Here is a 14580-nt window from a genome sequence, read left to right as displayed (position 1 = left end):
AAAGGTGAGATTCACATCAACCACTAAGATAATTGAGCTCTATGTCTAATGTATGAAAACCTGATTAAAGAATGGACAAAGCCACAAAAGCAATTGAGTGAGTGGAATTAGTCAATTAGGATTATTCACAAAAAGAAGTCAAAGTATGATTAGAATTCAATTCAAAAGAAGTATTGTGAAAATGAAGTTTGAAAAATCAAAGGCCTAAGGCCTAGGTTTCTAGTTTGAAAAGAAATGAAAATGTTTGCACAATAGTTTTCTGGTTTGGGTTAACATGCAAATGGAGGTTTAAAGAACAAAAGGTGGGGAATGAGGACTAAAACTTCTTAGGAGTTCACCTCTTGAGATCATATGTAGATGATCCAAGTGATTCCTTTGGAAAAGGCAACAAGCAAATAACAGATAAACAATGTATCAGAAAAAGCCAACATAAATGGAAACCAGATGCCAATCAATGGACTTACACTAGACTCACAAAACAAAGATGGATACCATATGCCAATCAATGGACTCACACTAGACTCATAAAACAAATATGGATACCAGATGCCAATCTATGGACTTATACTAGTCTCACAAAACAAATATGGATACCAGATGCCAATCTATGGACTTATACTAGTCTCACAAAACAAAGAAAACATGGAAACCAGATGCCAATCTATGGACTTATACTAGCCTCACAAAGCAAAGAAAACAAATGCAATAAGCAAGAGGAAACAAGTTGCCAATAAATGGTCTTACACTCGACTCCAAAGAAATGGAATGCCAATCAATGGTCTTAGTCCCAACTCCTACCAGATCACAGGAAACAACTGCCAATAAATGGACTTACAATTGACTCCTCAATGGACAAAACAAAATGTCACAAAGTATGAACAATGATCATGAAATGAAGTACAATTAATGCTCAAAGATGAAAACAATGCACAGAGGCACACACAAACAATTATGCACATATGGGTAAACAAGCAAACAAGCAGTCAATTATCACACACTATACACAATCAATAGGCTCAAGCAAGGTTAGGCTTTAGTCAAGGGGTCACATCAACCTCGACAAACAAGCCAACTTGAAAGGGGTGTTTTGAGCGCTTAACCCTAACATTGAGAGTTAGGGTGAAGCAGATGAAATGGAGATGAGGGTTATGCCTCATAGCTCTTATCCCTGGCCTGGGAGAGCTTTAATCAATAGAAAGTGTGGGAGTTCAGAATGAAGGAACTCTTCTCCACAAATGACTGACTCTATGGACAAGATTTTGGGTTTTTTATTCAAAGTGCATCAACATATGGTGTGAGCAAAATGAATGACACAACTGAATAGCAGGGGATGGATTGCACATCCCTTTTATCTGCCAATTGCCTCTTAAGAGGGCTTAACCTGCTTGGCACAAAATTAAACAAACAAGAACATGGCCTCTTAAGGAGGGCTTCAGACAGGTGTTTTCCAATAACAGCAGGTCTTCCAGACTACATGAAGATCAGGAATTATACCTAAGTGGTATGCCAACCACAAGCAAAGCAAAGTTCAAATGAACTTAAAGCAACTTAGGTACCTGTGTAAACAGCTAAACAAATCAGTACAGCATTCAGACAAACAGACAACAGTCAACAACAAACAGACAATCCCAATGTACAACAAATAAGCCATAAGGCAAACTCAAGTGAACTATCATCAACCTACAAAACAACCAAATGTTAGCAATCAATAGCAAACACCAACATTCAAATGATGAAGCAACATCAACCATGGAGATTAGGGTCTTGGTCCTGAAATTCAAAGCTCACATGTAAGTACAAACCACTAGGTCAAATCCTAGGGTCAAAGGTGAAGAAAAAATTCAAAACAGGAGCTAATATTCAACACAATGCAACTTCAAACACATATTAACATGTCCTAAAAAGGACCAAGACAAAATCATCAAGCAAACCCATGTAATAAGCAAGAGAATTCAAAGACAATTTCAAAGCTCACATTTGGACATTGAGAATGAAAATTCCAAATCAAAACAGAAATGATTCAAATGATTCTGGAAATATTCATGAGCATTGAACACATCCAATACAATCATCATACAAAAAATCAGAATCAACAGAGGTCATTTGATATGGAAATGAAATTGCACAAGTTGATCATCAAATTGTGTGACACAAATTGTCACACCATGCAAACATGTGCATAAAATAGAAATGGTAAATGAGAAAAATGCACAATCAAGCCTCAAACATCCATCAACATGTTAGGAACAATCATGCAAAATTTCATGGCATTTGGATCAATATCAAGCATTTCATGATAAGATGAATGGAGCAAGGTCACAAATGTACACATGTTCACATATTCTAACACAATTCAAAATCCAGCCATGCACAACTTCAGAATTTAACATCATAAAATAGAGGACATCTCAATGAACAAGTAGCAAAAAACCAGGGATTATTTGGAGCATTTTTCAAATTGATATGATTTTTTAAAGTTGGAAGAAAAAATTTGAAATGAAAATGGACATGTATATGAAAATAAGGAGGGAAAGGTAATTTGTGAGTGAATTTGAAAAAACTGCTTTCGCCAGGACTCGAACTCGGTTGAAATTTGAATGAAGCGCGCGCCACACTGAAACGCCGTCGTTTCACACGAAAACCCTAGCGAACCAGATGGACGCAAAAACGGATGCAAAGCCGTCGCTAATCTGGAAAACATCGTCTTCCTCGCGAAGACGATAATGAACAGTAGACCTTCAACAATTTTTTTTCCAGAAACTGCTAAATCTTACATCAAACGAAACCTTATGTCATGGAGATCACAGATCAAGCAACATCTAATTCTAATTCATCAAGATCAAAGAGAATCGAGCAAAATAAAATTGATGCATCAAACTTCCATCACACATAACTCACTCAATAATGCACCAAATCATGTGAAATTTAGCTCAGAATTATCAGCAACACAAGATCTACATGAACATACACATAAAACAGAGAATTAAAAGGATCGAAAATGTGACCTCTTGAAGAACAGTTCTTGAAAACGCACGATCCAAGGCTTGCAATGATCTAAATCCACTCCTGAGATGTTATCTTGAAGCTTTGTGTAGTAATTAAGGCTTGGCAAGTGCTAGATCCAGCTCAAATCTGAATTTCCATCTTCACCTTCATGAACTTGCTACACTTGATTTCCACACGAATTCAACAATTCAAAGCTTGATCTGCACTATATCAACACCAGAGAACAAGAATGTGGAAGAATATTGCAATGTTATGTGAAGAAAATTTGAATTATGCTTGAGAGAAAATTTTGGAGGGAGAGAGAATTTGGATCTAGAAATGGTGAAAAATGATTAAGCTCCCTGAAATTCTGTTAGGTTTTAGTATTTATATGCTCTCTTAATCACATTGCTAATCCACACTTAATTTGGTTAATTGAAATTAGGCAAAATAAGGTGTTTGGCAAAATTTTGAAAATTGCATGGTGCATGTAGTAAACCCACGTGAACAGTGTCATGTGCTTGATCAAAGTCACTCAAAATCATTTTTTAAACACATTGGCAATGGTAGAAAGTTCATACAATGCACCAATTTTGAATTTTTGAATTTCCCTCCAAAATTGCCTTGAATGCACAAATGATCATATGATGGAAATTCATGCAATATGATGGATGTTTTGGAAACTTCATGTCATGACAAGCATTTTAGAAAAAGAGGCACCAAATTTGGAGTTATGAATCAAAAGATATGGCCATTTAAAGTTCCATGCACACTTGGCAATGATTGGACCATATCTCCTCAACCATTAATCAGATGCTCATGATCTTGGACTTTTTGGAAATGGGAGAGAGAGATCTTCAACTTTCATGTTGGACAAAATTTCATTTGAAGCTTCTTTGATGTTGGAAAGTTGAGTTGAAGTTGAACCAAGAACTTTCCATTTTTGGAAAGTTGAAATTATAGGTCACTTTCCATTTTTGGAAACTTTTGACTTGACCTCAAATTCTTCAATATTGATGTTTGAAATGATGAATAAGAATTGTTGGAACATGAATGGGATGAAGAAACTCAATTCTCACATTCAAAACCCACAGTTGACTTTTCAGTTGACTGCATTAGCCCTTAGCTGGCTTGAAAATGTTCTGATGAATTTGGGCCTCAACCACCTGGGGATTTGGTTCCAAAATGAACCCATAGCTCATATAAGCTCCATATAATGATCACATGATCCATATCTCAATGGAAACTTCATCTTTTGCACAAAGGATTCACTTGAATTGCCTTAACCTGTTGACTGCTTAAGCTGCAAGACAAAGGTTAATGACATATTTTTGTACATTTTTGGTTAGTGATTAAAGGAAAAACAATGATATACAAATGCAAGAAATGTTTGGTGATCAAGAACCACTCTCAAGAAAGATCCCATCCACAGGGAAGGAAGCAAGGTGTCCAATGATCCTTGAGGCAATGCAATGTTATGATAGGATGCCATGAGGGATCTTAGGGACAAAATTGGGGTCTTACAGATGCCCCTATTTAAGGTCATTCTAGCCGGAGAAGTGAAGGTTAAAATCTTCATCTCGACGCGGTAGAATGGGCTTAAATAACAATAATGAGACAAATTTTGGTCCCTAAGAGACCTCATGATGCAAATGTGTGAATGCAAAACAAACAAACTCTATGGGGAATATGGGTCCACAAAGAAGAAAAGACGATCCATCGGAGTAATACACTCACCAGGAAAAGAGACTCTAACAGGACTCTTATGGGATAAAAACAAAGAATGTGAATGCGTGAGTAGGACACGACGCTGAATTAGGGAAAAAACTTGACACTGCGTGAGCAGGACACAACTCGACTGGAGACCTACTGGGGAATAAAGGACTCAAACTGGGGAAAAGAGATTTCCAAAGGGAACAAATCTGATGGAAAGACTTAAGCTGACTCAAAGATGCATGTATTGGGGAAAACACCAATACAGCAAAACTATCCACAAAGGATACTTCGGATAAAAATCCGGACTCGGACTGGGGAAAAGATTCACACAGAACCTCCCTGTCGGGGAAAATTGCATATATTGGGAACACCAGGGATACCGGTTACTGGACATATAATAGGTGACCGACCAAAGGCGTGAATTGGTTTTTTACTGCCAAAACACTCATCATCCCGAAAGGAGGGCTTGAAAAAGAAAACCGACTTACAGGATGGACATTCGACTCCACAACGGGAAAACGAATCTTACTCAAATGGGGAAGGACAAAAGGCTTCAACCAAAGAGTGCATGAGCTATATTATCCATTACCGTCAGAACGTGGATAGTATACTCGCATGGAAGGAACACCAGGGATACCGGCTACTGGGTATATAATAGGTGACCGACCGAAAAAGTGAATTGGTTTTTACTGCCAAAACACTCATCATCCAAAAGGATGGATATTCGATTCCGAACAAAGGAATACGAATCTTACTCCACTGGAGAAACAATCAAAAGATTTTGACCAAGGAGTGCATGAGATATATTATCTATTACCGTCAGAACATAGATAATACACTCGCATGGAAGGAGCACCAGGGATACCGGTTACAGGGTATATAATAGGTGACCTACCGAAAAGAGAAACAATCGTTACCAACAACAACAGGGTAGACGAAAGATAACTCACTGGGGATAAATTGCAAGCATACGGCAATTATCCAAGAGACATATCACCGGTTACTGGGAGATACGCTCAAAAAGGGGAGAAAATGAATATTCGATTCCGCAAAGGAACACGAATCTTACTCGACTGGGGAAACACAAAAGGCTTCGACTGAAGAGTGCATGAGATATATTATCCATTACCGTCAGAACGTGGATAGTACACTCGCATGGAAGATTATCCACAACCGGTTACTGGGTTAATAAAGGATAAATCATCCGAAAAGAAAGGCATCGGGATACCAAAACTAGGTATATAATGATGACCGATCAAAGGGAGCAACAATCATTACCAACAAAAGGGTAAATGGAAGATGACTCACTGGGGATGCATTGATAAAAAATCAATGATCCGGGGAACATATCACTGGCATACGGTGAAAGGACCCACTGAGATAAAATTGCTAGCATACGGCAATTATCCACAAGGGAAAATCTGTTGGGAATACAATTGCTTACTCAGAGCAATTACCCAAAAAGAGGGAATATCAACATCGAATACTGGATGAAGACAACCATAACGAGGGGATTACATCTACCGAATACTGGGTAGAAAACCACGGACGAGTAACCGTCATCGGTTAAGGATGAACAACAAGGTTAACTCTGCAAAGGGGAGAACAAAGGATTTACAACTACCGAATACTGGGTAGAAGACCAAAGACTCTGGCTGGGGAAACAAGAGGTTTACCACTACCGACTACTGGGTAGAAAACCAAAGACTCAGCTGAGGATAGGGTGAATGATTGCTGAATATATTGAGCAATTATCCCAACTATTCCACAAGGAAGCACAAACTCCACTAGGGAGACAACAACAACATAGGATTTACAACTACCGAATACTAGGTAGAAGACCGCAAAATCCACCATCAACCAGGATGAACCACAAATGTTACCTCTGCTAGGGGAATAGAGATAGGACTTACAACTACCAGTTACTGGGTAGAAGCCACAACTCTGATGAGGATACAAAAGTAGGGTTTACAACTACCGAATACTGGGTAGAAAACCAAAGCCTCTGCGTGGGGATCAAAAGGATCACAACTCTGCGCGGGGAAAACAAAATAGGGTTTATGACTACCAGTTACTGGGTAGAAAACCACAAACTCTGCTGAAGAGCAAGAAAATAGGATTTACAACTACCGAATACTGGGTAGAAGACCATAAACACTTGCTGAGGAACCACAGGTTCACAAATACCAATCACTGGGTAAACAACCACAGATTCCGCAAAGAGGGAAAAAGGTATACATGATTTACAACTACCGGTTACTGGGTAGTAAACCACAAAGATAGGACTTACAACTACCGGTTACTGGGTAGAAGACCAACGACTCTCCGCTGGGGATAAGATGAACTATTGCCGGTTACTGGGCAATTTATTCATTTATTCCACAGGGAATCACAAGAGACAGTTGAAAAAATTGCCAATTCAGGATCAATCCAAAAAGGCAAACTGAATCAAGACTCGTCCTAATGAGGATATAACTCAATAGGGAAAACCCATCCCAATATATGTGTTGGGAGGAAACGGAAACAACCGTCATCCACGAGGATATATCTCAGTGGGGAACTGCAGAAGGAATGATAGACACTTTCTGCTTATGGGGCTGACTCTATATTGAGATTAAACACCCGACATCTACTTGGGGAGATCTACTGGAGAGATCTATATCACCATTTAGCAGGAGACAACAAACAAAAGATATATGGCAAGAAATGCAACATGAATATCTAAATGTTGAAAGTATGCATGAATATGCGTGATTTATGTTTGATGAATGCTGACAAAACAGACATTTCTAACACAAACAGGTCCAGGAATCAAACGCCCGGTACTACACCACTGGAGAGAAAGCCAGGATCACCGGAGAATAACCAATTCTGACGGGATCAGGAAACAACAAGATCTCTGCAAGGATGGATCATCAACCTCAGCTGGGAAACAGGAGCTCACTGCACAGACAAGAACTTCTACGGAAACAGATCACACAAGTAGAATCTGGCCGCACAAGCAACTCCACTGGGGATACTGTCAGCAACTCCATTGGGGACGAATCCACTGAGGGAAACAAGATCACGCAAGTAGATTCTGCCACACAAGCAACTCTACCGGGGATCAAAAGCATCAGGAAATCACCCCAAATCTCTGCAGGGGAGAAAACCATCACAGATACAATCCACCATGCCACAACACTACTGGGGATTTATCTGAGGCAGAGAAGGAGAACTGGGGATCAACCACCAAATACTAAACCTTCCAAAAGGAAACCACAACTGCTGAGGAGGAAATAATCACTGCTCTGCTGAAGGGAGGAGAGGTGAAAACCTCAACAAACACCCTGATGGGGAGAGATAGCACAGATGAAGTACATCATACCAACAACTCTGCTGGCGACTTCACTGAGGAGAGAATATTGTTGGAGAGGACAAATGAAGTCTTCAACAAGCACTCTGAGTGAGGAGGAGTCATAATAAAGGCTCTGTTCAACAAAATCCGTTCGGGAGAAAACCCCAACAAATACCCTGCTTAGGGAACAAAATCTCAACAGAAACTCTGCTTGGGGAGAAACCCCAACAACAATCTGGAGAAAGAGGATACAGCCAAGCCAGGAATATGAACAAATGTCTTACCCTGTTGGAAATCATGCCACCCTTGGGAGAGCACTGAGAAATTCTTAAGTATCCTTTTATCATTGTGAACGTTCACTTTGTTAAAACAATTTTTATGAACAAAAAATTTGTTTGTTTAAAACAATGACATTTTATCAATTAAAACATGCAAAACATTTGTTGAATTGAAACAAATAAGAGTGCAAATAATTGGATAAAAGCTCAAATTTATTTGATGGAATGGTAGCCTGCAAATGGCAAGACTCGATAGATCTGTACAAATTTGAAATCGGTGATATATATTGGAAGAGGGCTACATTGAACATAATGACCATTTCTCCACCAATTTGAATCCGATGTATTTGAGGCTTCAGGTGATGATGACTGAGCGAGAATCTCTGACGAAAAGACGACTGTGAAATAGAAAGTCTTGTCAGGATGCAGTTACTTGCCAAATCCCTAATTTTTGCCTAGATTGCCCCAGGGTGAGGTACTCAATCTAGCGGAATGCAAATTCATTTTTTTCAAGTCTCTAATTTTTGCCTGGATCGCCCTTTCGGGTTATCCACCGAGACGCTCATTTTTGCCTAAGCCGCCCTTTCGGGTTTTCAACTTAGCGAGCTATTCTTTTTCTTTTTAGGCAAAGTATTTCTTGACTGCATCTGAATTCACAGGACGAGTGAAATCTTCCCCATCCATTGTTGTAAGCATCAAAGCTCCGCCTGAAAAGGCTCTCTTGACAACATATGGACCTTCATAGTTTGGAGTCCACTTGCCCCTGGAATCGGGCGCGAAAGACAAAACTTTCTTGAGCACGAGGTCACCTTCTCGGAACACACGAGGCTTGACCTTCTTATCGAATGCTTTCTTCATTCTCTGCTGATATAACTGACCACGACACATGGCAGTCAATCGCTTCTCTTCAATCAAATTCAGTTGGTCATAACGACTCTGAATCCATTCAGCATCAGTCAACTAGGGCTTTGAGGGTATACTTTTTTTTTATTATTTATTTTTTTTAAAAAAAAATTGATTTTTGATTGATAGATTATTTTATTTTATTTTTTTACCCTTTTTTTTAATGCCCCAATTTGACTGTTCTGCTGATTCTCAAGATACAGCTGAATGATCTTCTTTTTATGCTCAAGAGGACGGGTAATCTCGTCAGGAATCCCCTTCAACATCACCTTCCTCTGCTTCGAATACAGGGAATCCACAATTGGGAGATGGCGTTGGATCATTATGTTCAATGGGTTTAAGAAACAACCTGCATAATGATCTTGATATGAAAAGCTTTTTGAAATCAGACAAGGCAATCATTATGCAGATGAAAAGTTTGATTTTATGCTTTTTTTCCAGGGTTTTTTGTGATCACCAATTTCATGCAAAAAAGCAAAAAGTGAAAACAATTGGAAAAACAAATGTTTAACATGAATTTATCGAATGAAAACATCATTGTATTAAATGTTGCCAACAATGTCATCACTTCTCCTTTTGGCATGGGAGAAGGGTTTTTAAACAAAGCAACCATATTACTCTGACTTATGAATGACCGTAGGAACATCCACAGCGACCCAATTGTGGCAGATCCCGCCAGGGATGACAAAATTGTCAGAGTCCTCTGCATCCTCTTCCAAGATAGCAGCAGCTTCTTCAGCTTGATCGGCGTGGATGAAACCTCCACTCTTGAACAGCCCTTTGTCGTTGAAGACCCCAGAAGAATAGCCAATGCCAGCCCGGGATTTATTGTCTTCAAGCTCAATCATCTTTCCTAAACCAGCAACTGCACCACATTCAATGGCCAGTTTCGCATCTCGGTAGGAAGCAAATGAATGAGACTTCTTCTCAATCGGCTCCGCTATAGATAAAGCTTGGAAAGGCGTTCCAACTTCATCCTCAGTATCAATGTATGAGAAAGAAGACAAGTGGCTAACCAGGAATAATTCCATCAAAAGCACTTGGTCTGTCAAATTCCTCCTTGAGTTCACGGTTCTCTTGCTCAAGATGATCCATAAATCTTGCAGAGATGGCTCTGGTGTAGTACCGGCGAAGTGCGTCTTCAAAATAAATGAAGAGCAGCAGGGATCAGACCACAGGACCAGAGGCTGAGAACAAACACCCGTTTATGCAAATGATGCATGAAATGCTTGTGCATATGCTTTGTTTTTATTTCAAAGGAACTCGAGGGTTTTACTTGCAAACTTTGAAATATTAATCATTTTATTGCATATGGAAATATCTCATTGGATAATTCTTTGTCTTTCCATGTCTGAAATTTTTTGCAAAGAAACCCCTTAAGTTCCTTGAAAAAAAAAATTCTCATTTTTTGATGATATGGATGCAGATGAATGCATGAATGCATGAATGCAACAATCACACTCAAGGATCAAGCAAAGCACACCAGACAAAGGTCATGGGATGGCTCATATTATCCCTAATATCAATCATCCATTTTGGTGGATTATGGTTTTCACCTTATCGACACCCAAGTTCCATTGATATTAACGATATACGAACGATTCAAACCTCCTTAATATCAATCATCCGTTTTTGTGGATTATGGTTTACACCTTATCAACACCCAGGTTCCATTGATATTAAGGTTGTCTGAACGGATCAACCATGAATCACGGGTTTGTTGTGAGTCACGAGCATGGAGTCTCGGTTAAGAACCACCCAAAGGGAGTGTACTATGGTTTAAACCTGCCGAACATGTTCTACCAGAGGTTCCCATAGTCATCATCCCATCTTTTGAATATTATCGGAGGAACGAATACTCGTATTCCAAAAATATTCTCAAGAGAGACTCTTATGAGTGTAGTATCGCGTAACAATTGCATCAGATCTTACATCTGAACGACCTCCGCACTACGTCCTAAAAATAGGCCAAGATGGGCTTGGTAAACTAAGGTCCTTGGCTTCTAAGGCACATGATTGGAAGAATAATGCCTAACCATAAATAACTTGTGTGACATCATTAATCCAACATGACCTCCACCAAGTGAATGGACTCGCAAGTCAACTTGCTAAGGAATAACTCCACACAAGTCGACGAGACTATGCCATTCTCCTATCCTAAGGTGCACTCGAGTTCGGGTATAAAACTCATCTCACAGAGATCACCAAGAAAACAAGCAATTGATATATCAAGCAAATCAATCATTACAAGCAATACAGTAATCCCAAATTGTACAAAGATATGTCATAAACAATATATCACAACAATTGTGAAAAGTTGGCATACCCACTAGGAAAATTATTTTATTCCCCAGCAGAGTCTCCACTTTTCTGTAGCGGTGTATTCATCACTTTATGATTTATTGACTAAATCAAAAGCAAAGTATACAAAGATAGAGTCGCCACCGCACTTCTATTTATCCAAAGGAATGGCTAGAAAGCGAACAAAAGCCTAAGAAGTTTTACGCATAGAAAACTAATGAAAGGTCAGAGATCTGGGTAAGGGGGTAATTATGCAAAGGGAAGGTGTTAGGCACCCAATGCATCCTAGGTACTCCTAGGGAGCCCTTTTCACAACTTGTTGTATCAGATGATTGTTTATGAAAATATTTATTGTGCAAACATTGATTGGGAGGATGAGAAAAGAATATATAATTTTTATTATTTTTGTGTTTGGATGGATGAAACCCATTGCCTACGTACCTTTTCATGAAAGATAAGGATCAAAACGCCGTAGTTCGGCTAAAAGATTTCCAAAAAGTAAGTGGATTGATTTTAAACAAAAGCCCTAAGGTCTTTCATTATCCATGGGAGAAAACTCAACCTATACAACCACTAGTCCACCATGTGAGAAAAGCTTCAACTTGCTAGTGAGGGACCATGCCCTATAATCAGCAAGGAAGTCTTACACTTCAATCACTAAGGACAAAAGGTGAGATTCACATCAACCACTAAGATAATTGAGCTCTATGGCTAATGTATGAAAACCTGATTAAAGAATGGACAAAGCCACAAAAGCAATTGAGTGAGTGGAATTAGTCAATTAGGATTATTCACAAAAAGAAGTCAAAGTATGATTAGAATTCAATTCAAAAGAAGTATTGTGAAAATGAAGTTTGAAAAATCAAAGGCCTAAGGCCTAGGTTTCTAGTTTGAAAAGAAATGAAAATGTTTGCACAATAGTTTTCTGGTTTGGGTTAACATGCAAATGGAGGTTTAAAGAACAAAAGGTGGGGAATGAGGACTAAAACTTCTTAGGAGTTCACCTCTTGAGATCATATGTAGATGATCCAAGTAATTCCTTTGGAAAAGGCAACAAGCAAATAACAAATAAACAATGTATCAGAAAAAGCCAACATAAATGGAAACCAGATGCCAATCAATGGACTTACACTAGACTCACAAAACAAAGATGGATACCAGATGCCAATCAATGGACTCGCACTAGACTCACAAAACAAATCTGGATACCAGATGCCAATCTATGGACTTATACTAGTCTCACAAAACAAATATGGATACTAGATGCCAATCTATGGACTTATACTAGTCTCACAAAACAAAGAAAACATGGATACCAGATGCCAATCTATGGACTTATACTAGCCTCACAAAGCAAAGAAAACAAATGCAATAAGCAAGAGGAAACAAGTTGCCAATAAATGGTCTTACACTCGACTCCAAGGAAATGGAATGCCAATCAATGGTCTTAGTCCCAACTCCTACCAGATCACAGGAAACAACTGCCAATAAATGGACTTACAATTGACTCCTCAATGGACAAAACAAAATGTCACAAAGTATGAACAATGATCATGAAATGATGTACAATTAATGCTCAAAGATGAAAACAATGCACAGAGGCACACACAAACAATTATGCACATATGGGTAAACAAGCAAACAAGCAGTCAATTATCACACACTATACACAATCAATAGGCTCAAGCAAGGTTAGGATTTAGTCAAGGGGTCACATCAACCTCGACAAACAAGCCAACTGGAAAGGGGTGTTTTGAGCTCTTAACCCTAACATTGAGAGTTAGGGTGAAGCATATGAAATGGAGATGAGGGTTATGCCTCATAGCTCTTATCCCTGACCTGGGAGAGCTTTAATCAATAGAAAGTATGGGAGTTCAGAATGAAGGAACTCTTCTCCACAAATGACTGACTCTATGGACAAGATTTTGGGTTTTTTATTCAAAGTGCATCAACATATGGTGTGAGCAAAATGAATGACACAACTGAATAGCAGGGGATGGATTGCACATCCCTTTTATCTGCCAATTGCCTCTTAAGAGGGCTTAACCTGCTTGGCACAAAATTAAACAAACAAGAACATGGCCTCTTAAGGAGGGCTTCAGACAGGTGTTTGCCAATAAGAGCAGGTCTTCCAGACTACATGAAGATCAGGAATTATACCTAAGTGGTATGTGTAACACCCTTCTACCCAAACGACATATTTAAATAGATTATCAGAGTACAACATGTAGAAGAGTTTACATTTCTTACAACATAACACTTATCGCATCACAACATAAAACATATTATTTATTTTATTAAAACTTCGCAGCGGACAACAACACAATTATTATCATTCATCATATAACAATTCATAATAATGTTTCAACATTATCTCAACAAAGCATCTCAACATATTAGTCATCATAAACAACGTAAATAATAACCAATTATCTATCGAATCCCATAACCCCGGTGTCACATGACCAGAGCATTTGACTCGACTCTGTAGAATAACTCTACACTTATTCTTCAAACCTCAACAATAGCTACTCCTCTTTATCTGCACATTGCTCATCATAGATGAACATAAACACATGCAGAAGGGGTGAGAATTACATTATTAAATAATAATATAACGACAGAAATATAAACATAAATATATTTCACATATGCCAACACAGCTCATCATAATCATCATAATCAACATACTCATGAACATCAACAAAACAACATATCAAATGCAATGCACACACCCATGCATGACTCAACACGACTCGGTATACCCATTTTGTGACCAACTACAGGATCACCACTCCCAGATTCATCACCATAGAATCCGAGTTCCCCGCAAGGAACCAAGCCTCTCAACAAGCCCGGAGTCAACAACATCATTGGAACTCAGTCCGTTCATCACTAGGCATCGGCCTTTCATGAATGCATGCACACCAAACATGCATCATAATCAACATAGCAACAACAGCATCATATAGTCATGTTATCATCATCATTAATAGCATGACATACAACTCAACAAAACAACAACAACATTACAACGATATCACATCGTTACATAACACA

This window comes from Lathyrus oleraceus, chromosome 2, assembly GCF_024323335.1.
Source record: "Lathyrus oleraceus cultivar Zhongwan6 chromosome 2, CAAS_Psat_ZW6_1.0, whole genome shotgun sequence".
Lineage (NCBI taxonomy): Eukaryota > Viridiplantae > Streptophyta > Magnoliopsida > Fabales > Fabaceae > Lathyrus > Lathyrus oleraceus.
This window is presented reverse-complemented; position numbering follows the sequence as displayed.